This window comes from Pyrgilauda ruficollis, unplaced genomic scaffold (assembly GCF_017590135.1).
Source record: "Pyrgilauda ruficollis isolate IOZ18807 unplaced genomic scaffold, ASM1759013v1 scaffold2, whole genome shotgun sequence".
Taxonomy (NCBI): Eukaryota; Metazoa; Chordata; class Aves; order Passeriformes; family Passeridae; genus Pyrgilauda; species Pyrgilauda ruficollis.
This window is the reverse complement of record NW_024519206.1, coordinates 29097047-29123163: the sequence shown is the minus strand read 5'-3', so window position 1 is coordinate 29123163 and position 26117 is coordinate 29097047. Positions and strand designations below refer to the sequence as shown.

At 35.3% G+C, this 26117-nt stretch overlaps 1 protein-coding gene across 1 annotated transcript in view; it reads left to right on the top strand.

The window, feature by feature from the left end:
• CNTNAP2 (contactin associated protein 2) overlaps positions 1–26117 on the top strand; it is a 1012072-nt gene that overhangs the window by 130232 nt on the left and 855723 nt on the right. The window lies entirely within an intron of this gene.

Below are 26117 nucleotides of genomic sequence, written 5' to 3'. Positions count from 1 at the left end.
CACATAGAATTCATTCCTAGTGGTTGTTAAGATCCTAAATTGCCCAATCACTGGCAAAATGTAGTGGTGGTAATGATTCTGAATCCCATGCGGTTTTTGTCTTTATTCTGCTTTTCTCTGAAGCATTTCTTCTGAGTTATGCAACATTAATCCTGGTATATGACTCCTGCAACCAGTGAGTGAAAACCTGAAAGGTATTCTGTAAGCTAAAAAAAGGATGCATGGAAAACAGTGTGAACCTCCTTCTTGTGCAATCCTGAAATACTTATTACCAGGCTACCATTGCAATGGCCAAAAAAGAAAAAAATATTTGGCTAGAATCATAGATGAAACTGATGGCTTAGTTAAAGCATCCCATTTAAAATATGCAAAGAAGACAAGTATAAATAATTTCCTTTAAGTCTCAATTTCACAAATCTTGTAGTATAAGAGAGATTTTATCTGTGTACATAATTGTTTTGAAGTTGAAACAAGCTACACACACCGCTTTTGTAGGAGCAGTCATAAGACTTTATGGGAAAGAGACTGGTTTTATCCTCTTCTTTAGACTAAAATATATAAGTATTTTCCCCAAAGTTTATTTTCTGCTGCACACCTGGGAAATAGTTTGAGTGCCTACATAGCAGTCCATTGCACAACAGCACCAGAGACAGAATTGTTTCTGGTTCATATGAGTGGAGCCAACAATGGGGCATAGGAGACCCACATGTTTTTAGAAACCCACCTGGAGGTAAAAGGATATGAAATGGTACAGGACACAGACTCTGTGTAACTGAATTCTCAAATCAACTCTTGGTAGAGATTGTCAGATACACAGGACTACCAAAAACAAAGACGAATGCTCAGTCTTGTTCTTATTTCAAAACATTTATTCAAAACTAATTTTCCTGGATTTTTAAAATGATTAGTATTGTCAAAAGGATTTTATAACTTACCCTAGGAACAGAGATATACTTATAAAGCTACTGTCAATGACATCTTTAAATTTTTAAATATTTGTTGCATTGTTGTTTGCCCACAGCAATTTTCTATGTCAGGTTTTCATCCATGACAGTGACTCACCAGTTTCCCTATAAACACAACATCAAAAATGTGTGCAGTTATTGAATGTTATTGCTATTTTAGTTTACTTTATCTCAGTTGTCTGTCTACAAATAAACATTTCCTGTGAAAACAGATTTCCACCTACTGAGTACTAGAGAAGTTTTTCATCTGTTAAGCCTATAAAAAATGTACAAACCAAAAGGTTTGCCTGGAATTTTCCAAATATTGTTTTGCTTTCAGATATGGAAACAAAGCTATCTTCATAATAAGAAAAAAACAAAACAGTAAATATGAGAAGAGGTTAGAAGATCACATGGTCTCTGTCAAAAGACCTTCTTGGATCTTTTCCACATTTATCTAAATATTGTTATCTGTCAATACTGCCTGGTCTTCAATAATATGAGTCACTTAATGCACCAACAGGGTTTTTATCATGTTGCTGCTTTATTTCTAAAGGACTCTTTCTTCTATATAGTTTCCTCAGGAGGTAACTGTAACTGTTACAGACATTGAAATCATGTGGTTTAAATGTATTCCCTGTAGATCAGCTCATTTCCACACTTGAAGAACCTGTGTGTTTAGGCCAATATAGCCATCTCCCTGAACAGTTAAATTTCTTGTCTAGTCTACCTGGGTAACAACATTTATGGAAAAAAAAAAATTGAAATCTTAGCCACTTTTGCAAGCGTTAATCTGACATATTAATTTAGGACATTAGTGACCCCCTTTTGTAATGATAACCCCCATTATATAAGCCTTTAAGCTACAGGAAAAACAAATGAACCACTCAGATCAGTGTAATGGCCCTTGCAGAGAAGAAAGTGAGCCCAGAAACATGGGACCTCATAGCTCTTTGTTCAGAGATATCTGATCATCCTTTGAGCAGCCAGCTCTGAGACAGAAGAAAGTGAAGGCTTCATTAGAGTTTATTTCATTTCCATTCATCATCTGTCTTAATGGAGAGAGGAACTAGTAATGATGGGCTGCTAAATCTTTGAAAATCTGTCATCTTTTCCCTTCTAGCTTGAAAGAAAAGGCTGTCTCACAACACGTCCCCACTTTGTCTCCTGAGATGAAAGATCTATTGACTGTTGCTGAAGTTGCAAGTGGAAAAGGCAGAAGAAGGAATGGCAGGGACTGCAAGAGGAAGTCTCTTCCTCTTCCAGAGGTTTTGTCTTCCTACTGTTCAGCTGAGAGGGGGCTTTTGCAGCAATTAATTTTAACTGATCTTTCTTCCTTAACAGATTAGGCATTCAGCTAAGCATCATAAACTCTACTAGTTTCTTTTTATTTCCTGATCCATTCTCCCACTTTTAGTGTGCAAACCATGTATTCAGGTACATTGAACTCACCAGTTGTATATTTTAGCATCAGACAGGGACCCTCATGAGGGCCAAATTGCAGTATTTATGGTTTTTTTTTAGTCTTAACATATAGAAGTCCATCGGGACTACTTCTAGGAGGAACGGGAGCTATAAATTGGTGGACATTATTCCTACAAGATTACAATAGGACTTTAGAAAAAAATATTAGTCAAAAAATTTAGTCAAAAATATTTGGGTTGATAGGGGCCTCTGGAGATCATAGCCCAAACTCCCACTAATTAACAGCTTCCAAGCTGGAATGTTTTGCACAGGGTTGATTCTCTGAGATTTGAAAATTTCCAAGGACGGGCTTTCCACAAACTCTCTGAGTGTCTTGTTCCAGCGTTGCACCTCTCATTATTGCTATTATTTTATTTTCAAGCAGCAACTTCTTACTGTTACTACTAATGTTTTCATTATGCTTTGTGTTCTTTGTAACCACTCTTCAGGTAGTTGAAGGCTGCTCCCTCAGCCTTCTTTAGGGTAAACAAAACCAATTATCTTTGTCGCTGTTCAACTACCATATGCTCCTGTCCTTAACCATTTTAGTTATGCTCCACTGGACTCTGCAGTTTCTTGATGAGCTAGGAGACCTGAAATTGGATAAAGGGTTCCAGATGCAACCTTGTTGATGCCAAATAAAGGGTATTAATAACCCTCTGTCGAGTTACTCGATATACTTTTGCTGATGCAGTCCAATATGTGCTTAGTCTTTATCACTTGCATGGGCACACTGCTCACTCTCAGCCTAGAATCCCCCAGGCCCTTTTCTGCATAGCTGCTACCCATCCCACCAGTCTGCATTCTATACTGGGTCATGGGTTTATTTCTATCATGGTGCCAAGGGTGCATTTGCACTTGTCAGACTTCATGAGGTTCCTGCTAGCACATTTTCTCAGTATATTGGGATCTCTCTGAATGGCACACAAAACCTTCTGTTCTATGAACAGCTCTGCTAAACTGGGTGTCATCCAAAAATTTGCTTCTGAGTATCCTGATGTGCAGGTAATAGATGGAGATGTAAAATACTATGGGCCACTATATTCTCTTGAAGATAATATTTGCAGCCACACTGCAATCCAATGTCTTTCATGTCCCTGCTCCTTGCATGGGGATTAGACTAGAAGATCTTTTTAGGTCCCTTCCAGCACAAACTGTTCTGTGATTCTGTATCCACTGCTCTCCCCTGTGCAGAGTCTCAGTCATTTTAAGGCACATGATGTTTGAATATCTTGATATTGATAACAGTCAGAATATTTACCCACTGGTAGCAGGAATAACTATAATTAGTTCTTTGGTTTGGCTGTGATGAACATGCTACACTGTTGAGATTGTTTTACAGTTCTCCTGTTCAAGAGGCATTTAAAAATATCAAGTACATTAGAAAACTTAAAACTGATTCTTGTACATTTTCTTGGCCACCTCCATAGTTACTTAGAAAAAGAATGTGCTTGAAGAAAGGGGGTCACTGCAAAACCAGTCACACTGTCACACCATGAAGAATTCAGTAGAGCTTCAGGGATATTAGAAAAAAGTACATTTCTTTTTCTTTTTTTTTTTTTTTCCAGCAAACTCTTTGATGGTTCTCCTGAAGATTTCTTGAAACTGTGATTACTGTACCCTGAATCTTTTTAATTTATGCTCATATTAAAGACGGAAGTGTCAAGAAATATTCTGGAAGGGGCACAGGGAAACAAAGAAGGAGTTAGAGAGTCATGGCCCTACAAGAACATGCTGGAGAAAAGTATTTCATTTTATTAAAGAAGAGATGCTACAAGGGGGCTTTCAAGTGTTCCTCTTCATCAAAGGAAAGTTAAAAGCCTATGAATGACACAGAGGATTTTTTCCCTAGTTTAAAAATCCTTTAGGCTCCTCAAAGGCTCCTTACAATTAAGACCTATTCTCCTTTCCACCACCACCCTTTTGAAGTTATTGGTTTTGCTCTCTGCAATCTTTTTTCTTTTTCCTTTAATCAGATATTCATGTTACTATGCTATATAAGAAGTGCTTGGGCTTGTAGAAAATATGTCAAATCATGTAATGGTGCAAAAACTGTTCTGGCGTTTCTAAAATGCCATGAACATGCCATGCTCAGCCTTCCAGCTACCCAGTGAATTGCACTTAAGGACAAAATCTATTTAACTGTGTCATTATTTTAACGTTGTGCATATACACACTAATGAGCATGCAGAGCCAGTAGCTCCACAGTTTATGAGAGCCTTCTAGAGAGGTTGCACTGTAATGACCTATGATGTGGATTAGTTGTACTGTTCATAGCTACACTTTGGCTATCTGGCCTACTTTATATTGTGATTCTTTTCAAGTCCTTCTATATCTATGCAGTTCCTGACAGTCCACCTCCTGTTTGCCAAATTCAGAAACTGAAAATCAGGAAAATTGCTATTCCCTTCAGAAATTTATTCTATAAAATAATTTAATGACATTTTTTCTTCTTCTTTTTTTTTTTTTTTTTCCCAAGAGCTCTTACTCATTTCTTTCCATTTTTGAGATATTAAATACCTATTCAGTTTTTTCTCTGATAAGTGGCTAACAGGCTAAAACTCCCCCAGCATGCTGTGGTTGCAAGCAACATAATGAATCTCTCAAACCTTCCAGAAAACAGGACTGTAATAGGATTTTGAGTTGGCTGGCTTTTCCCTCTCCTTTCTCTTGAAGCAGAAATATAAGGATGTCTACTGGAATAGAGCTGAAGAACATGCATGATGACAGCAGTTGTTTGCAAGGAGAAGGAGCAATAAAATCCCTAAAGATTCAGGTACTTTTCCAAAACATAAGCAGAATTTGAAAGATTATCCTTCGCTCAAAAAAAAAAAAAAAAAAAAAAAAAAAAAAAAAAAAAAAATTAGGGTTTTTCAGTAACAAAGATTCAGAAACAGAGATTTTGTGACCAATCGTGAGCTTTTTGGTTCAAAACACAGTAGATGTACAGAATGTAGGTAAACATCAAAAGCTCCCACAGTCCTTCATATCATTTCTTTTATCATAACTTATTGATATAATCTACTTATAAATTTAAGATATCTTACACAATATATGGAGCTGCAGGAAAATGCAAACAGAGTTTAAAAATTTGGGGGTTAATATTAATGGATCCCTGAGTTACTTGGCTTTGCAAGCTGTTTACATGGTAAGAAACAGAGCTGCTTTGACTAATTTGGTGTTGTGGACTTCAGCAAAATAATGGTTACCTCATGGTTTTATTATGAATACACAAACTAATTTCCAAATGAGAGATTATCTGTGAAGCAATGCCATAAGCAAGTATGTAATACAAATTCTGCAGAGGCCTAGCCTGTGTTGCAATGACCAAACAATGTGCATGTGTGAAGGAACAGGAAAATATGGTCTCTAAATTTCTACATGCTGTATTCCCCTTTGCTTCAGGGAATTTGGAATAAACATCTTTCCTTGGATATAGGAAGTAATGGAAATTCTGAGTACATTTGTTATCTAAAGCTTCAAAATTATTTGCTGAAGCAAATCAGTTTAATTGTTAGGATTATTTGTCAAATACTGCATCTCTCAGCAGAACGGTTGATAGCAAGCATATTTTCTGTGTAAGAATTCCTGTCCAATGAATAGGAAGAAATTCTTTACTGTGGGGGTGGTGAGACACTGGAACAGGCTGCCCAGAGAAGTGGTAGATATCCCATCCTTAGTAGTGTTCAAGGGCAGGTTGGATGGTTCTCTGAACAATTTGGTCCAGTAGAAAGTGTCCATGTCCTTGGAACTAGATAATCTTTATGGTCCCTTCCAAGTGGAACTATTCTATGACTCAGATTTGATAATTTCCAGTATCCCAGCAGTATCACCTTGAATTGGTAATTTTTTTTTCAAGTTCACTATTGCTATACTGTGTCCCTGAAAAGGATGTATCTGTGTGTGTGTTTCTCTTTGGGTGGCAGGCCGATGTTTCAGAAAACTGTGCAAGCTTTGTTTTTAGACAATGTTGACAATGCAAAGACTAAACATTAAAAACTTCTTAAGTAATTTTTATGTGGTTTGTCTACTTTCACAGCAGGAGACAGCTTTTGACCTTGAAAGATAATTGCACAAATTCACATCTATTAAGATCCCTCCCCACCCTCCCAATAATTTAATAAGTATAGGAGCCTGATAAATAAAGCGTGTAATGCCAGTGTTATGAAAGTTTAATCATTGGTCATTACGGTAGAACAAAGTAATTTAATAATTGCTCTGTGAAGTACCATTACAGCATGTTAACAAAGTGCTGTTAATGCCCAACATCTGAAGAAATGTGCAGTATCTCTCCAGTGCAGAACAGTCACTGTGTCTATGCTGCAAAGGAAATGTCTCCAAAGGATGTAGGGGTGCCACAGATTCTAATGCAGAGTTGCCAGCTCAGTCAAGGCAAAGCAAGAGGATTGGTTTCCTGGACAGCTGGACTTTGGTTAGCTTTACAAATAACCTGGCAGCAGGTACATACTATAAGCTGCTGGAGCAGAGCCAGAGCTCTGGGTTTGCATAATGTTCAGCACAAAAGTTGTTTATTTACCATCCCTGATATATTGCAAAATGTAGTGATATGCTCTTTCGTGCTATGCTGTGCTAGATTACAGACAGAGGGATGGGTTATCTATCTTCTGATCACTCACATGCCCACCTGCTCATATGCCCCAAAAAGCATGTGTGGGGCTGCAGATATAATTCAGGAGGATCTTTATTAATAATTTGGTTGGGTGCCCTTTCCTGAGAAGGTGCAGAGCTAATCAAGAGAAACTGAAGTAACGATTTTCTATGAAATTCTGAAATAAGAGATTCAAGTATATCTAATGCAATTTAATTTCAAAATTTTCTGTGTCTGGTCTTTAAGCAAACCTGTTGTATGAATCCATAACCTGATGTCGCTGTTGTTTATTACCTATGTTTTGAAACCCTAATTCTGAGTATTTAAAGTTTGCAACTGGATCTGATTTTTAGCTATTACATATCATCCTACAGACTCAGGATCTAAGAGCTTTGCAATTTAGTTTTAGCTTATATTTAAATGCACTGACCTGTTACAGACAATTGACAAAGAAATATGGTGATTGAAATATGCATAGGTCACATCCTCATAAACCGTATTCATATAGAAAACTGGGTAAACAAGACCACAGTGCAGAGACCAGGGAAAATATGATATACAGGCTAAGAAGACTGAAAAGCAAAATCCAGACTCATAGTAGACAAACTAGAAACTCCCTGCACTGTGGTTTATCAAAAATGTTCATTTTTTTCCCCTTGATTCTTTTTTTTTCCAAGCAGCTGGTACCTAGATTATTTGTCAGTCTCATTAGCATTTTCATGCTAATACCTCCTAACTGTACTAAGGCCCCTGTTACAGTTACAGAGTAAGCAAATATATTTTTGAAAAAACCACAAAATTCCTACAGTTGATTTGGCTATGGAGAGATTACCTTAAGCATCCCAGATCTTAAAATTTTTTCTCACCCTTACATTTTCCAATGAAATCAGAATTTAGTCTTTGAGGTTTTATCAAAAAATACCCCAAACAAACAAATTATTAAAAACCAAAAAATAATTACCTTTTCTGTAAAAGAAAGAATAGCATGAAAAGGGTGAAAGACTAGCTTTAGAAAGAGAATCTCAACCCCTCATTCATTTCTCCCAAAGCACCCTTTCTGATACAAAAAAGCTGAATGAGGTTATTTCTTCAAGAAAAACATGTTCTGCTTTGAGGAGAGGTGAACTACTCTACTTTATTTAGCAAAGTCTTTATTAATTAACTGCCCTTAATAAACATTTGAAAAGCGAGAGTAAAATTGCATGTTTCTGAGCAGTTAATGCATTGATATCCAGACAATGATGCTTAGAGTGGTAACAAAAAAACTATTTCAAGGCATTCTAAAATAATATATATTTGGACCACATATTTGATTATTACTGGATATGAAGTTCAGATTCAGAGGGCTAAGCTTTAACATTCTTATACTGAATATTCCCAGTGAGGATGTTGGCAAAATGTGGCTAGGAAATAGTTATTCATCTTAGCTGTACAGCCATTAAATAAGAAGCAACAATTAGCTGATAGGCTACAAGAAAAAAAAAATTAAGGACTGAATGCACTACTATTAACACTTTGGTGTACTAGTTTACATTTACTTTTACAGTTTACTGGTCCCATCATTAAAATCATAACAAAAATAATGAATATAGTAAACTCCCAGTGATTTGTCTCTTAAATATAAAGACTGGGGTAAGAATAAGGACTGCATCAGCACAGTGATATAACAAGTCAGACAAACAAAGAAGAGCCTCATATTAGCATTAAAATATATTAAATAATCATGTAAGTTTCGTGACTGACAGGTAAAAGTCACAAAACTTTGGGAGAAATTGACATCTCTATGAACAAAAAGAAAGAAAAGCAGGCGATCGTGACTATATCTATACAACGAGACATTTTCTCAGTACAGAATGGTTGCATGGGTAGTGCATTTAAGTTCTTTCATGAAGTGCTAAAATCAGGATAATTCAATGTTGAACAGTAAATTAAACTCTAGGTAAAAGTCTTGTGAGTAACCTTCCCATTATGTATCATAGAATAAATAAAGGAAAACATAATAGAAATACCCTGAATGTGAAAAAGAAAGTAGGAGAAAAATGACAAATTTCTTGCAAGTTTTGAAGTCTGTGGTTTTCAGTGGACCTGGCATAGGCTTAAATGTCTGGTGGTTTTGTCGTGGTCTGAACAGATGAAAGGTAATAATTATTTGCTGAGGGGCAATAAAGTGTTTACAACATATTTCTGTGATTCATCAAATTCATAGAAAGAAAAAAATGCATAATTTTCTGACCATGAGGTTTGGGGAGATTTGAATATTGTTTTAAAGGCAACAATTTTATTAGTTTGTGAAATGAATGCTAAATGTCTTGGAAACTACCCATTGTAGGTCTCGCTCCACAGAAGATCAGGTTTCTGATTGCTTAACTTTATTTCTTCTGTGTTTCCTGGAAGAAACATTACATCAGTATTCCCACACTCATTCCAGCCTCAGTACCAAACTAGGATTTATTAACTTCTTTTCAGTAAAAAGGTTGCACTTCTCTTTTTCTTGGGTTCTTTTTAAGAAACAGAACTCAAAGCAGTGGCTTTGCCCTGCACAGTTTTAAAGTGTTCCAGAAAATTTACCTGTTATTATGCTCCTTAAGCAGTGAATGTGTAAGCCATAGGAGAACAAGTATTTTGGGTTTAAGGGACTCTATGATTCAATTTTTGTTCTGGGTAATTAATTCTACCATGAATTGACCATATATATTATAATCAATTACAATTGTGCAGCAGATAAAGTTATTATTGACCTTTGTGAATTTGTTTGTGGCTTATGAGTAAGGGTTAATTACAATTTTGTACTGCATGGCTGGTTGTTTTTTTTTTTTTTTCTGATACATGGATCAGACAGCAGCAGCAGCACTTTGGTGTTGAGGTGGAAAGATTTTGTGAGAACACTCAGTTTCGGTTTTGGTTACAGCTGGCATTTTTATGGCCCAGTGTGGATGTAGCTTAAATGAGAATATGTGCTACAATAGCTTGAAACTTAAGACAAACAATGCAGTAAATGTCACCTAGAATTATAACTCTCCAAATGTCCCAAAAAAACAAGTATGTCCTGGACTCCCTGTGTTTTGCACCTTTCTGCCAACTCCATAATCTCCCTTTCACACACCTTTTATTATTGCAATTATGGGGGGTGTGTGTGAAGAAAACAGTGCCAAGACAGAAATAGAGCACAGGAAGGAAAGTCAAGTACAGAAAGTTAATTGCAGATGCTTTGTTAACTCTTCCTTGCTTCCCTTTTACATCAGTGTTGCTCCTGTCCTTGCTTAAATGTGCTTCTAGGTATTGTTGGCAAAATAGAACCATCATTCAAAAAGTATGGCAAGTTCCATGAAGGTTAATCACTGTTTTTTGGTTTGTGTTGTTTGCTTTGCTTGGTGAGTTTGTTGTCATTGCCTTCCCACCCCCCAGTTGAATGAGTGAACTGCGTCTCAGGAAAGTTTAGAAGTGAATTCCACTAGGTTATAATTAGCTCAAGGTATCGCTTCTTGCGGTAGGGTTTATTCTTTGAATTGCCTGGAATTTAATTTGACGAGCACTGATCTGCAGACATTGTTAAATTCCTTGACACAGCTATTTCAAAGCTATTAGAGGCTCTGCTTCTCTTTCATTGGCATCAACACTATGCCTTCAAAAGCTCTATGATAAGTTCAAAACATTTGATAATTGTTTATACATTTATATAATTTTGAACTCATGTAAATTTCAAAAGAGGATGCAAGGCACAAAAACTTGTTCCTATTCTTGAGAAAAATTCTGCCTAGCTCTCAAATGATAGCGTCCCTTTCTCACAAGAGAAGCTCATTAGCAAACTGTAACTCCTGTAGTCTTGCCTTTTAGGCTATGAGTCATTCCAGCTCTGCTGTTCTGCTTCCTTCTCTCCCTTGTGTACAAAATGGGCATGCACTGTTAGTTTTACTGCAAAGTAATTTCTGCTGCCTTGAAAACCTCCTAAATTCAGCTTTAGGAATTTGAAACATAACTCTGAAGCATATTCAGTATCTAGAGTCCTATAGTCTGTCAGAGCTTCCTGTCTGCAGTCTGGAATGTGCAGTTTTATTATGGCAAGCATTTCTTTATCATGGATTCTTTATATAATATGTGCACAACCTACAGTTAATGGTGTGGAAATGTTTTATTGCAACTTCTCCTTTTAAGTAGATGTGCTTCTAAATTATTTTGCCTGAAGCATCTGTTATACCTCCTGTGTCTCATTCAGTATTGAATCCCCCTTTCATTTAGACTCTAAAGACTGTGAAGTATACAAAAAGAATTCCTTCCTGCTTAGTGCTTCCTTACCCTATTTTGTCTGACTTTTGGTGAGGAATACCTTGTGGTTACATTAGATGATTTAAAATCCATTGAGGGTAAAATAATGTGCAAATAGAAGAATTAATAGCACCTTTAACTGACAATACAGTGTATTGAAATTCAATAACAGACTAGCAGAGAGTTGAAAGAAAATTGTACTTAAATTACTTATAAACCAGAAAATCCTCTTGCTCCTTCAGCTGTGATCTTAACATGGTGTCCGGCAGAGAAGCAGATTGTGCAATTATGTCTTCAGTTTTATCCTTTGAAATTCCTTCATCAAAGTTTACTTTTCTTGGTCTAATATTTTACTTCTTGCAGGCACTTTTTTTCCCTGAAGCTTCAAAATTTCCAGACAGTTTTAATTCTTTCTGATCCAACATGTAATCTACTCACTCCTCTGACTGCAACACCAAATGTGTGGTTTTATTTAGAAAAGCAAACTTCTCTTTGTTGGGCTGAGTACCATTTCTTGTACTTGACAGACTTATTGTGAACTCCTCATTTCTGCAAAGGATAAATCTATCCTTTCTTTCTGTTGGTTCACTGAAAATTTAAGAGTGAAACATGTTTTTCCCTGCACAATCTGTATTTTGCATTTTGTTTTACCTACAATCAGTTTGTACGTACTAATGTTAAATCAGTGAAAATTATCACTGGTTCTTAATCTCAGTGGGAATGAACCATTTTGACATTAAATGAGCTAGGAATTAATAGCCTTCACCATCCTTTTCCTAAGTGTACTGCAATAGTATGAGCAGGTCAAATTCACAGCCCAGCTCCCCCTATGTCGGAGCCCCGGATGTCCCCCTGATGGCCCTGGATGATCTGAGCCCCAGCCAGGGGGTTTTGAAGCATGCAGCCAAAGACCCCTGTGGCTTTGAGTTTGACCCATGGAACAAATTACCACCTTTGTACGAAGAAATAAAGGTCACAAAAGTTTAGATAACATAACAGTAGTAGTTATAGGGTGAAAAGAGTAATTTTGATTTTACTATAGGGGTCTAGGAGGCAAGATGGAGGGATTTGGGCATTGTCCTGTTCTTCTTCCTTTTTCTTCCTAGCCTCCATCCTCTTGGTGATGGTGGCACTTTAGGATTGGTGTAAAGTAGAAAGTCACAGTCTAACACAGGTGATAGGTATCGGAACACAACTTTAAATATTGAATATGTAGTTTATAGTATTACAGACAACATCAGCCTCGTGGGAGGGCAATGTGCCTCAGACTGACCTGCTGAACAGACCTCAGCAGGCCAGACAGAAAATGTTTTAGATAAGAAATAATAAAAAACCTTGAGAACTACAGCCAAAGACTTCTGACTCCTTCTTCGACAGCTGGGTTGGCGAAAAGAGACTTTTAATACATCTCGGGGTCATCTTGACCAGAGGAGATCCCGAGGCCACTAAACTGCATTAAACAGCAGTGATCATGTACAAGTAAATGACAAAAATCTTAGCCTGGACTGAAAGGAGATTTTTATATCCTTGTTAAGAATAAAATAGTAATTTAAAAGTTCAGAAAAGCATCTAGGCAATTGTTGCAATTTTTTTCTAGTGATCTGGTGCACCACTTTTCTTTCCACTTGCTGTTTTATTTTTAGTATTTTGGAAAAATCTTCCATTTTGGGAGAACCAAGAAGATTATCATTTTGCCTGAGACAGCTAGAGTTGGAATGATAAATTAGTTTGGTCGCAAATCAGATCTGTTTTATTTATAAATCCTCTGACTTCTGTTATCAGAAGTTAACAAAAGACGTGCAACTTTTTATTTATTGGATAAGCCTTTTGGTCTGGTTCTCTATACCAGATAATAAGATTTCTATTTTTGTGAATATTACAGAAAAATGGTACCATTACACAAAGAAACAAAAAAAGACAAATTATTATTTGCAAAGGAAATTGGACTGGTGGCAATTAAAGATTAGTCAGCAACAGGTGAGTAAACAGGTTTTCATTGCAATTCCACACTATAAACTAGGGTTTTTTAATAAAAGTAAGCTAATTGTTCTAGATATGTACAATGAAGAAGAAACTTCTGTACTCCTGAACTTGGATCTTCCTCCAGTGCTCTGCAAAACCAGTGCATTGCTATCTGAGCTCTTATATTTGTAAACTATAAGCTGGAGGTAATGCCTGCAGAATAACAGGTGCCTTTGCAGCAAGGAGGAACAAATACTGGTTCAGTTTTTCAGAGCTGAGAGGGTAAAGGAAATCTAGTAATAAACTGTGATCCTGCTTTGTTTATTCCACTTATTTTGGGCTGAGTTCAGTTATTCAGAACAATGACAAACGTGCTATGATGCACTTTATTCAGTACAATACCATTTGGAATGAGTCTGTCTTCATACAGAACTTGTTTTTTTATCCATGTCCCTAAAATATTTTTGATCTTATATGTTGCATTAAACCAGGCAATACCAGTAACTGTACATTGAGAACCCAAGACAAAATTGCACATTATACAATAAGATGCAGTAGCTTTCAGATCATGATAGGCAAATTTTGCCTTCACAAGCATATACTGGGTTAGGTGTTTTCTGGGGATAAAAAGTCTTTGAAGACAGACAATATCGTAAGTGCACTTTAAGGGAAGAATGTGAAAAAGTGCTCTGAAAGAGGGCAATTTATTTAAAAGATACCACCTGTAAATGTTAAGTGTTGTGCAGATTTTTTGAGGAGCTTGATACTGGAATTTAAAAAAAAAAAATTACAGCTATGAGTTAAATATTGGGCTGCATTTTCATGTACAGTATGATGGTATGACTTTATAAATATTCCCTATCTAAATCCTGATTAAAACAGTCTATGAATTTGAAAATTCAAACCTCTATCCTAAATATCTGGAGTACTACTCAGTCCTACTGCTTTTCTTCTTATTTCTGGTTACCAGTCATATTTGTTTAAAGCTTGGCTGTAAACTTTGATGGAAATGAACAACAACTGGGCAGAAAAACCTCTGCTTTCATTTTAATTAATTGTTATTACATAATGGTATCTAATTCTATGTTTTAGTTCATCATTGTTGATGTTCCTTTTGTTTTCTTGTATCATGCAGACTTATTACTTGATACGCACAACTTGACTCAGTGGAATTTATGCTCTCTTGTTCTCTTCAAAATATTTTGACATTTTCAGTGATATATGAAATTGCCAGATCATTCTTTTTTAATTTGAAGGATTAGAGTCAGTTTAAACAATAATAAAGTTTGTACTGCACAAATATTAGCTATATTGTGGAGAAGATCACAATTATTTTCCAATTCTCTTTGTAAATCTCTCTTTTTCTCATCTTATTATATAGGTACTTTTATAAACACGGACAGAGATTTTTTTTGTCTGTTCAGTCTGTTATTTGGGATTATTTTTTTGTATTAAGAGCATTACATTTAGGCTTAATTTGGTGGGATTGTTTAATATTCAAAATCTACCTTAGTAGAAGTGATGCAATGATGATATTATATTCTACAAAGGAATTAAGTTTTATTTCTTGATTTTTCTGTCAATCAGCTTAACTCTACTGCCTCCAGTAAAATTAGGCTAACCTACAGAAGCTGAAGGTATGGCACATTATGCAAATCTTCTTTTAGTGGCAGTCTCCTTTTTCATTATTATCCACCTCCGGTATTTCACCTTATCTTGTCCTATGCCCTGCACACCTCCTTCTTCCCATCCCGTTTTCCCTACCCAAACAGAGTTACCAGCTTCCCTCATATGCTCTTTTTATTCCCCTTACCCCAAACCAAGTTTTCTCTGCCATGTTTCTTATTAATGACTGGTTTTATGAGGAACCTTTGTTATACCACCTCATTTTTCACCTTCAAATACTTTTGTGAACTTTGCTCACTATTTCTCTCAGTAACAACTTGCATTGTTACAGCCTATTTTTTTATGACCTGTTTGATTGTTGTCTTGTTTGACAGTGTTTGCTGGCTGTCTCTTGCTGAATTCACAGTGTGTAGGGTCTTGAAACAGAAAACCATGTAACAATTTCTTTGTTTTGGGTTTATAGAGCAAGTTAGTGTATGAGAGTTCTCAGATGCTAGACCATACAGACAACCTAAATTGATCCACACTCTACTGAATTTGCTCAGTGTGGTAAATTCATAATTCATGACCAGAGTACATCAGACAAAATCTGTTTTATGTAGAAATTACATAGAAAAATGATTGCTGGTTGCTGATGTTCCTTTACTTTTTTCCCCCCCTTTATTTATTTTTTTCTGTTTTCTTTTCTCTATTTTAATGAGTTTAGGAACCTCCCAAAAATAATTGTTAAGTATTTCCATATATGTAGCACTTTGCTTAGAAGGGTTTATTTGAAGGTCAGTAAATTCACTACCTTCCAGTAGGAACATGTTAATCTTGCTGTTGGAATTTCCACAAACTTGGGATGGGAATACAAATAGAAAAGGAAGAGTTAATAAAACAGATATCTGTGCAAATATCCTCCTAGGCTTTGGAAATGTGTTCATCTTTATTTCTGTTTAGCACTGCTGGTGTTGTTACGAAGAAGATCAGAGAGCATAATTCCATACATTTTTTATTTGATACTTTTTTGTGTCTTGATAGGTCCAAAAGACTCTTACACTGGGACTTGTTGGCTTTTTTCTCCTATGTGCATGCGTATGCAATGTTCATATTTGAGACAGGTTATGCTTTCACCCAGTATTATTTCTCTCCTTCAGCACTGCTGCCAGTGATTTCTTAAATAATTTATTTCTGTTTTATGTTCTCAAGACACTGTTGATTTCAAAAGATTCACAACTCAATCCACTCTAGCAGCATATTTGCATGGAGAAATATTCTGTTGTGGTGTAGCCGGAGTGGACTCCGACAGCCCAGGAAACACGTTTCTTCAATATTCTATTTTTCAACAGTACTTCATCAATGAAATCTTTTGTTATTACAAGTTCTCTATAAATCAGTAAACAATTTTGAATTGTAAACAGTTTATTTGGAAAATTAATTTAATCAATGAGATTTTTTAACTATTGGAAATTTAAATGTCAGAAAATATGCTTATGCTTCATGGATGTCTTTAAACTCCTCCTTATAATAAAGTCTGCTTGCTTTTTGCTTTTCTCTATACAAACAGAAAATCGAAGTGATGATGAAAATATATCACACAATTTGTACAAAGCAAATCAAAACCAGCTTTTTGATCCTTCAGAAGTTTGGGGTTTTTTTCTTATTAATTAGGGCCTCAAATTATCAATGTTTATGCAGATTTCTAAAGCTTCATCAAAGGTCCTTACAGCATAAAGCAATTAAGTTTCAGTTGATTAGGCAATTATAAATAAATGAGATTTTTTTCCATGTGAACAATGCACACAGATAAACTGGTTTGTGGAACTAATATGATAAAAGGAATTCTGTGGGAGGGTGGTCACATGTATTATGAAAACTTAGAAAATCCTTGGAATGTGGAACTTTAAACATTCTGTTCACCCTCTGGCATCTATTGATTTTTTGATAAGATGTAAATTATGGCCTCTTTTTTCCTCTTTAAGTCAATTACTCACCATAAGTCATGGCTAGAAGATATTTGCATGTTAAATTTAGGCTTAGTTGTGGAAAAAATCTGTGCTTTGTACTCAGAAAACATTTTAATTAAACCAATGGCATTTATGAATATGAAACAAGTAATAAATGCTGTTTGTTTGTTCAAGAGATTTCTGATGGATGACAATATTCTAAATTGGAACAGACTTACAGATTCCTTAAAGTATTTAAAAGTTTTCAATGCTTAATGTAGAACAAAGATTTTCTAACTTTAAAGTAGACTCTGCAGAAAACAGTACACACATTTTTATTCTTGGTGCTATTATTTCTAGTAGAGACAAATGTGTATGTAGAGCATGCAACCTAAAATAAGTGTCTGAATATGCAGGCCATATGCTTATCCTCCTTAATATGTTTTACAAGATGTGCATTTATTTCAAGGCATTCTAATCATTTGTTACCAAATGTTGCACCCCTAGCAGGGCACAACTGAGCAGGAAGTCTGAAAAAGAAGAATGTTTATTAATATCTATATCTGATGGATATTAGAGATCGCATGCTACCAGGTTTTGGTAATGAGGCATCAAATGGTTTCCTGATAGACATACAATTTTTAAAACTACACTGATTAACACCTTATATCTTACCAACAATGATGCCCTTGTGACATCAGTAATGCTTTCCCCACATCCTGTGAACAAAATAAATATAATGGGATCATTTAGAAAAAGCACATATTTAAAGATTTTGCCAGACTTTGGTCAGAGGCTTTTTCCTTCTAGAACCCAGCCTAACTCAACACAGGACTCATTGCCTAAAATAAGGGTTAGATCTTTTGTGTGAATGGGAAAACCGAACTTGATTTTAATAGCATCACTAGTATTTAATTCTAAATTAAATAATCTTTCTAATCTCTCTGATTTCAATTTGTTTTGACATTAACAAGAAATTTATCCTGACCAAAATAAGACTTAGCTTTTAGCTTAGTTTTTAAGGAAGTGAACATAAGGAAGTCCAACTCCATATCTGTCTACCACTGATTTATTTTGAATAAACTGATTTATTTTGAGTTAAACAATTTGAAAAAATTGAAGATAAGTAAGTCTTACTGAGTTCTGTTATAATGCATGACTACATATATGACATATATATATATATATGTTTGTATGTATATATATATGTATATTTGTTCTCATCCAAGAATTTTTTAACCCATTTCTCTTCATCACATCCTTGCCAATTTGCTTAAAGCAGAAGGCAGCATATATAGACTTGATGCAGCATAATGTGCAGTGATGTACAAATATACTAGAAAAAAAGAGAATTTCATTCTTAATTTCATAGAAGGTATAATTTTCTCCCCCTGTTTAAAAAGAGGAATGAAACACACTTTCCTGGGGTTTTTTTTTTTTGTTATTTTTTTTCTAAATGACCTTAATGTTTCCTTTAGGTAATATTAATCTACTAAACTAGGACTTCAGAACTTTTAAATCTGAAAGCTGTTTATGAAATTAAATTTTTATTTAAAAATGTTAGTAAGAAGTATTTTGTTCCCAAAGTATTCCAACAGTGATCCATGCTATTAAATTGTTTTTTCTCTTATGCCAAATCTCAACTATAGGCACATTTTTCTGATCCATATTACTTTTTGATGAACATGTATTTTTCAATAGAAAAGACATTTATTGGAAAAAACCTTGGAGCACCTATTCTGTATATATGAGATACAAGTTCCTCTCATACTGACAGAAAATTGAGATAATTTCTTAGGGATGGATACACAGGGAAAATGAAGAATCCAGGCAGGAACTCTGATATTTTGATTTTGATTATTTCATCAAAAACTTGGTATACAATGCTTATTGTTTATGACAAATCACATTCTTTTCTCACCTCAGGTTATAAAAATTTAATTACCCAAATATTCTTTCATTGATTTAATACGTTTCCCTATTGGCAAAGAGTTCAGCAGTATATTTTCCAGCCCATTTCATAGTTCAATTTTGGATGGGTCTAGTGGCAGGATTTCATTCTTCTTTTCAGCTGCTGAATTGATCTTGCAATCTTAAATGTTTCTTAATGGTCATTTAAAATGTAATTTGTTTCCTTACAGCTTTTTAAATCCAGTTTGAATAGCATTATTATTCTTTTATTGTATAAGGATAGGCAACATATTATAACAAAAGGAACTAGTGATTTATAGCAATAAATCTGATATGTTCAGGCTTGATCAGTGGTCTCATCTTTTATTTGACTTGTTAACAGTAGTCAATGGCAATATTTGCATTTAAATATCTATCTATCTATCTATCTATCTATCTATCTATCTATCTACATATATCTTTCTTTAAATATATATATAATGCTGTGAACCCCTCAAAGATGACACAGCAGCAACAAAAAATAAGACCAAAAATGGCAAAATGAAAAGTTTCCATCTTCATAACTTCAGCAGTGTGGAGTTAATAACAAATAATTCCTTAAGTTATTATTTTATATGTATGTATTAATTTATTGCCATTTTAAATCCTTCTTATGTAACTTTTTAAATTCCCTTCTTAATTGCTCTTACCTTAACAGTGCAAAAGCGGTTAGAACGCTGTAAGGAAGAAGGCAGGACGAAGTGAGAATAGGGCTATAAGGGTGTTTGGAACTATTCTAGCCTGTGTTTGAATGCACTCCATTTGTTAAAAAACCTCTTTTTCATAGCAAGTAAGATTCGAGTTCATGCAACAGTCTTGAGTGAATAAGTCACAGAATAACTCATGTTGACTTTCTTTCATTAGTTTAAAATCAAACAAAATTTTTCAAAATTATTAGAATTTGACACCAGTAAGAAGCCATCTTGTTTTTACTTTCTTCTACAATTATTGTTCTGGTGAGGACCTCCAACATTGCCACATGTTTATACAGAACTTACAAGACAGAAAGGGATCTGACAGCTGGAAGAGTAGAAATTCTGGGGTTGTTGGTCTCTGTATACAGGTAAAGGAAGGTTCCAGTTCTAAGTTTCAAGGTGATCAGTGCTTCTCATTCAAATTACACTAGGACAAGCTGCCTATGGCCATTGGGAATCCTAGCAGATTCTAAACGTAGCACTTCTTATTTTGTACACAGAGTGCATCCACTGCATGTTCCAGTATCTCAGTTATAACTGTTCTGGCATAAATCGGCAGTCGTTGCAGACCTAAAACATTCCCAAAGGGGTAGAAGACATGCTGGATCTCTCCCTACTACCTGGAGCAGAACCAAAAAGGAGTTCCAGATGGTAGGTTTTCAAATTGAGAACAGTCTGATTGCCTCTACATCAAAGGCCAGTGCAGCCCAAATTGAGGACAGAGTTCTCATTTGCTACAACCTTCTAGGGCTCAGGACTGTGCGTCCACAGTGCATCTTCACTGGCAATGAAATGCACACAGGTGCCAATCCTGCATGCCTGCCAGGCAGGAAAAGAGAAGAAATTAATGAAGTAACCTGCATCCACATTACAAGGGCAGTGCTCTGAATTGTGTCTTGGTATGTGACTTCAACCTCTGATACATTAAATAATCAAACATTTTTTAATACACCAGTGGAGGACTTAAGTGTATGTCGCATGACAAATCTTCATCAAAAATAAACCTTTATCACTAGTCACTAAAACACTAATGAATTCTACATATCTTTACCAAGTTTGACCACAGTAGATTTTGCTTTTTTGTTTGTTTACATTTTCCTGTGTTTCGCTTTTTTTTTTTTTTTTATGCTGAATCATCTTTACTTAAACTGAGACCAAACAACTGAACAGTGATTCATGTAGGATTCGAAGGAAAAGAAAGGGAAGGGAAAGGTCCTCCATGATTAAACTTGCTTGTTATGTTGGTTTCTTGAGATGATATACTGACATCATGATGTATGGCAACCCTCTTCCCCCACAGCTATAATTATAGAAAGTAGACTCTTTTAATAGGTGCCATAAATTTTCGATCAAAAAGCCTTTCCAAATTTTTTACTTTCAGTAGCAGTAGGGCATCCAAAAACCCATCAGTTTTTATCTATATTAATATTTTTAGCAGGCATGTCCAGGGCTGAAACCTCTGAAAAACCAGATCCTGGGGTAATGAAAATCAATAGAGGCCCATTGATATGACAACATTAACGTAATAAGAATGTCTTACATCGAGGCAATAATTAGAGCTTTGCACACTACTAATTTTTTTCTGAATTGAGAAATACCTTTCTGGATGTGTTCAGGTAAATCTAATTGCAGGTAGAAATGAATATATCTTTGTTTCAGTAAAGATTATTAATTTGTTTTTTTTTTTTTTGGGGGGGGGGGCTTGCCTTGTTGAAGAAAGAGAGATAACACTCTTCATACTCTTATCTCAACCAATGCGCCTGCCTCCAGAATATTCTGTGTTTTAAAAAAGAGGAAGGAAAATTTCTGTGACAAGATTTTTGGTAGCATCTCAAAAAAAACCCAAACCAAAACCATAAAACTTTGCCCAGCTTGATAGGCTAGCCTATCAAGTAACAGTGTGTCTTGACAATCTCATAATGCAATTTGTCTACTGCTAATCTTCCTTAAAGCAATGTCTTGAAATATTTGGTTGGATTTGAAGAGTTTAAAAAATCTGAAGAGTTTTTTTTTTTCTATCAGCAATAATAGCATCATAATACTCAAAATTATGGTCGGTTCCATAGTAGAAATCATCAAATCTATGGCAATGATAACCCTAATATCAGTACAAAAAGTCTTATAATGTACTACCACATTTGTATCACAGTAGATTTACTTTGTAAGTGATGGAAATGTTTAGCTATTGTTAGAAAACTGTACAGATATGTACATGGAACGGGTATCTAAAATATATTTCAAGAGCATTCAACTAGTGAAGTTACCTTGACAGATCTTCTTGCATCAACACAATGACTTATGGGATTAAGACTTTTTCCCAAATTAAAATAAGTGCAGTAGGAGTTTGAAATATCTTTCTGTCTTCTATCACACTGATTTTACTTGAACTGAATATACCTTGAAAGAATGGTGATATGAGTGCAGTTTCGTTACATCTTTATCAGAATTTCACCCCATCAAAACAACCTCAAGTGTGTGTGTACGTATTTATATATATATGTATATATATACTCTATTAGTCTTTTGAGAGATTCCTTGATGTAAGTTTAATCTTACCTTGCATATGTTAGAAGTAAGACTGAATCTTACTCCTCATATTTTCAGTATTTGCAGGGCAGAAAAAATGTAAAATAAGGATAGTTCCAGCATACTTACACTGCAGCTGCCAAAATACTGTGCTGGGAGGGTAAATGGCCCTTAATGGAGCTGCGCATTGTCATAACCACATTGGTACTACTATTTGCTATTTGAAAATTACCTCAGTAATGCCTGTGATCAAATAATTTCTGCAGCTGTTTCGCAAATACTCTTCATCCTAGATTTTTCACACAACGCTTGTTGTTGCTTTTGTGAGGCTGGGCAGGGTGTGGGCATTATTTCACAGTATTTCACCTGGAGTATTTGTTCTTCATTGTATTGGAAAGTTATAGAGTTAGGGTTTCCCTTTAGATGTTGACTTATAATGCAGTTGGTCTAAATTGGTTTTGGCTGACTAGTAGTGTTAGAAGAAAAGACAATTTATAGTGGAGGATGCTGTCTTGCTCTGAGAATGTCAAACATCTGCTTTTCTTGACAGAAATTATATGAGAGCAAAATTGAGAGATTTTTCTCTGGAGTGAATGATGGAATAATTGCTTGATAAATACTGGTTAGTTTAATATTGGTTTTTGTTTTGAGAATTGGTGGTTTAGATAGAGTAATTGGAGTAGATCTTAAAAGTTGTGACAACCTTCTTCTATCTATTAATAAACCAAAAGCATTTCTTATTAATATTTAATAGTGCTTGAAATACACAGCCTCAGATTAAAAGATAAAAAAAATCCAGGAATTATGTCAATTAATTTGCTTAAATGAGGCTTGTAATTTCCATCTTACTTCTATAATCTTTCCTTATATTATGATGAAGATACTGAACACTTCAAATCATTACAGTTCTGTCTTCATGCAAGACAGGAAATAACTTAAAGTTACTCTAAAGTGTTTAAGTACTTGAAATACTCTTGCTTGTCTTATTCAGGAAATCTGGTTTTTGCTGCTATTTTTTAGAGTAGGAAGAGAGGTGAGGAGACAGAAATGCTTCATACTATTTTGACTTCACAGGATTTAAATTTTAAAAGGATTTAAATCAAAAGATTTAAATATTTACATTGGATGTGTAACTATACTATCAACATACTCTTGTATAAATAGACTGGCTTATATAAAGACATCCTTTATTTCTAGTTGTAGGCAATAACAAAATGATCTTTGATCAATACTGCAGCACATTAAACAGTAGGATTGTAATATGTGTATTTATTTAAAGTCTAATAACAATAATTTCAGTCACAAAATTATGTTTTTTATAAATGTTTAAATTTTTAATGAAATACTACATATGTTCTTTAACAGTGTCTACACCAGAAAAATGCCTCCATCATTACTGGTAAAATGTGAATAAAAGTATATGTGAAAATAATCTTCTCTTTGAAAACAGGAAAAATGAAAAAATGTAATATACTATAGGCTTGAGAAAAAAGGTTGAAATTATAAAATTGGGGCTTCTAAATTATCATGTTCTAGATCACCCTTTAGTTTCTGAAAATTGTTTGATTGGGATGAGTTTGTGTCAGGACTGCTTGTTCATAGATGAGGAATAAACATGCAGAGAATCCACTTAAAGAACAAGGTCCCAACAAGCAAAATCTTTGTTCTATGCAACTGACTTTGTATTTGTTTATTTTTATGAGAAAGGAATATTAATTCAAATACCTACCACTGGATAAAAGAGTCAAAAGGGATGGACTGCAAGTCCAATTAAATTCCACATGATGGGTGATAGGGACTCTCTCTAAGATTTGTCATTTCCCTTCAGCAGATCTGTTTTCCTCAAGAAAATTGTCTTCCTGATCAGCATGAGCTAAAGCAGTTATTCTGCACAGAAGGTACAGCACCTTTGGTCTTTCTATTCTTGCATTGTGCCTCCTGGGATGGAGGTGGTCCTGGAGACCTGGGAGCTCTTTCCTAGATGGGCAGCTGGGGCTGGGCTTACCTGGATGGGGAGTGTGGCCCTCGTCACCGCTGCAAAGAGGCAGTGAAGGGTGCATGCTGCGGCACAGAGAGCCACTGAGGTGGGACCTGGAAGATATCTTGGAAGCAGTGCAGCACAGAAGTCCCACTTAGTTGCTGGTTGTCTGCTAGAGGTTGAACTGCCTGTTTTATTTGTATAACAAATACAAATTTGGGAGAATGCTATGCAGTTAAGCTGGAGTAGACCCTGCTCAAGGCTCTGGTCAGCTCTGCATGGTGTCTCAGTATCATTTAAGAGTTTGGCCTCCTGCTGGACCATCCTATATTTGCAACTGTCAGCCAGGGCTGGAGCACCCCTGGCACGTCCTGAGCCCTTGGACCTGCAAGGAGCTCCTCTGTGAAGGGCAGGAAGTGCCTTCTGGTGGGGTGAAAATGACAGGCTGGCTCCTGCTCCCCACTGTGCTGTGCCACAGCTGGCTGCAGCTCATCTTGGGTAGGAAGCAGGACCTGGGAAAGAAAACCCACCACACCAGAATGGGTGCACATCTTCCCTTCATCTGTGCTGCATCCTCTTCCTAGCACAAGAGTCTTCCTCTAAGGAATAGGAAGGTCATCCCTCCTTGCATTTTGAGTCTGACTGCAAGCAGAATCCCACTGGTTCTAATAATTTTGGTGGAACAGAATTCAGGATTTAAGCCGGAGCTCGATTTACAGATAAATTAAAGGGAGAGCTTAGATTTTGTGTAAACGTCTCAGGTTTTTCTCACTCTCTTTTCAAGAGAGTTGGTGGAGCTTGGTATATATTCATGCCTTCAGGCCGGAGAGTTAATTGAAGATGCATAGATGGTCCCTCACAGTCCCAGCAGGAAGCCCCTCCTTTATCTAGTAATCATCCCAGACAGTCTCTTCCAGAGGATGGCTCAAAGCAGGATTTTAACTTAAATGTACCAAGAACCAGTCTTTCACTCCTGACTGATTAGTCATGTGATACTGCTGTTGCAGACTGTGCTTGCAGTAGAGTAGAAAGATTAAGCCAGGTAATGCTCAATTCTTTCTTCCAGAGAAAGAATCCATTTCTTCAGGGAGAAAAAAAGAGTAATGGTAAAAACTGTAGTAATTCAGAAGTGTAATAAAAAAACCGCAAACAGTTAAGGCTGTGTTGAAAATTTTTAAAATTATTTTTATTTATTAATTCATTTTTAGATTTTTGTCACTGTTTAATATAAAAATTATTTTATGTGTTTCTAGTAGTGAGGTTTTCTGGAAAGAAAATGCTCTAAGACTAGGAGATTGACCCACTGCTCCCAATTAGAGGAACCTGACTCCAAAAGCTCTGTTCTTATTAGATGTATTGGGTGTTCTCATTGGATAGTCTTACTGGATGTTCTTATTATTAATTTCTGGTTTATGTTTATTCTTTATGAATATAATGTATCATCTCATCTCTGAAAAGCCTCTATTAAATGAGACTTCCTAGTGTTATCAGAGGAGAAGAAATACTTCTTCCTGTCTAATGGTGAAATTTAAAATTTATTATTAAAATAATTTATTTCAAAGAGAACAAAATCTTCTGAAAATTGAAAGTTTTAGCTGAGAAGAAAAGCTCAACATGTTAAAAAACTAGAGGAATAATAATTTCACAATTTCATCTGAATTGTCACAGTAATTACAAAACTTTTTAGAAAAAGGAATAATTTATTTTTTCATATTATGGCATTCTGGTAATAATCACATGTATATTGTAGAGCTAATCTATTTTCTAAAGTTTTGGTTGGAATAACATTGAGCTGGTTAAGATACTTTCCTGTTTTCTGTTTATATTATTTCAAAGTGATGCACAGAATTTATAATGAGGTATGGGGAAATGGGATAGTATAACAAAGCGTTAAAAAATTTAAGTAAGCTCTCAAGAATCTTAGTTTTTGAAATGGAGTATTGAAATTAATGTGAAAAACCAAGTTTTGCTTTAAAAAATTTCTCAGTAGAATTTTAAACAAAATGCAAAGCATAATGAAAATCTGGGATCAAAATAGAAAACAATTTAAGGAAAACATTTGAACAATTTTTGTTCTGCTGTGAAAAAATAATTGCTTGAAGACACTTACTGGGGGAAACGAAGTGTAATTTTCGTCCACTGGAGACGTGCTTTATTTACAGCTGTAGAAAA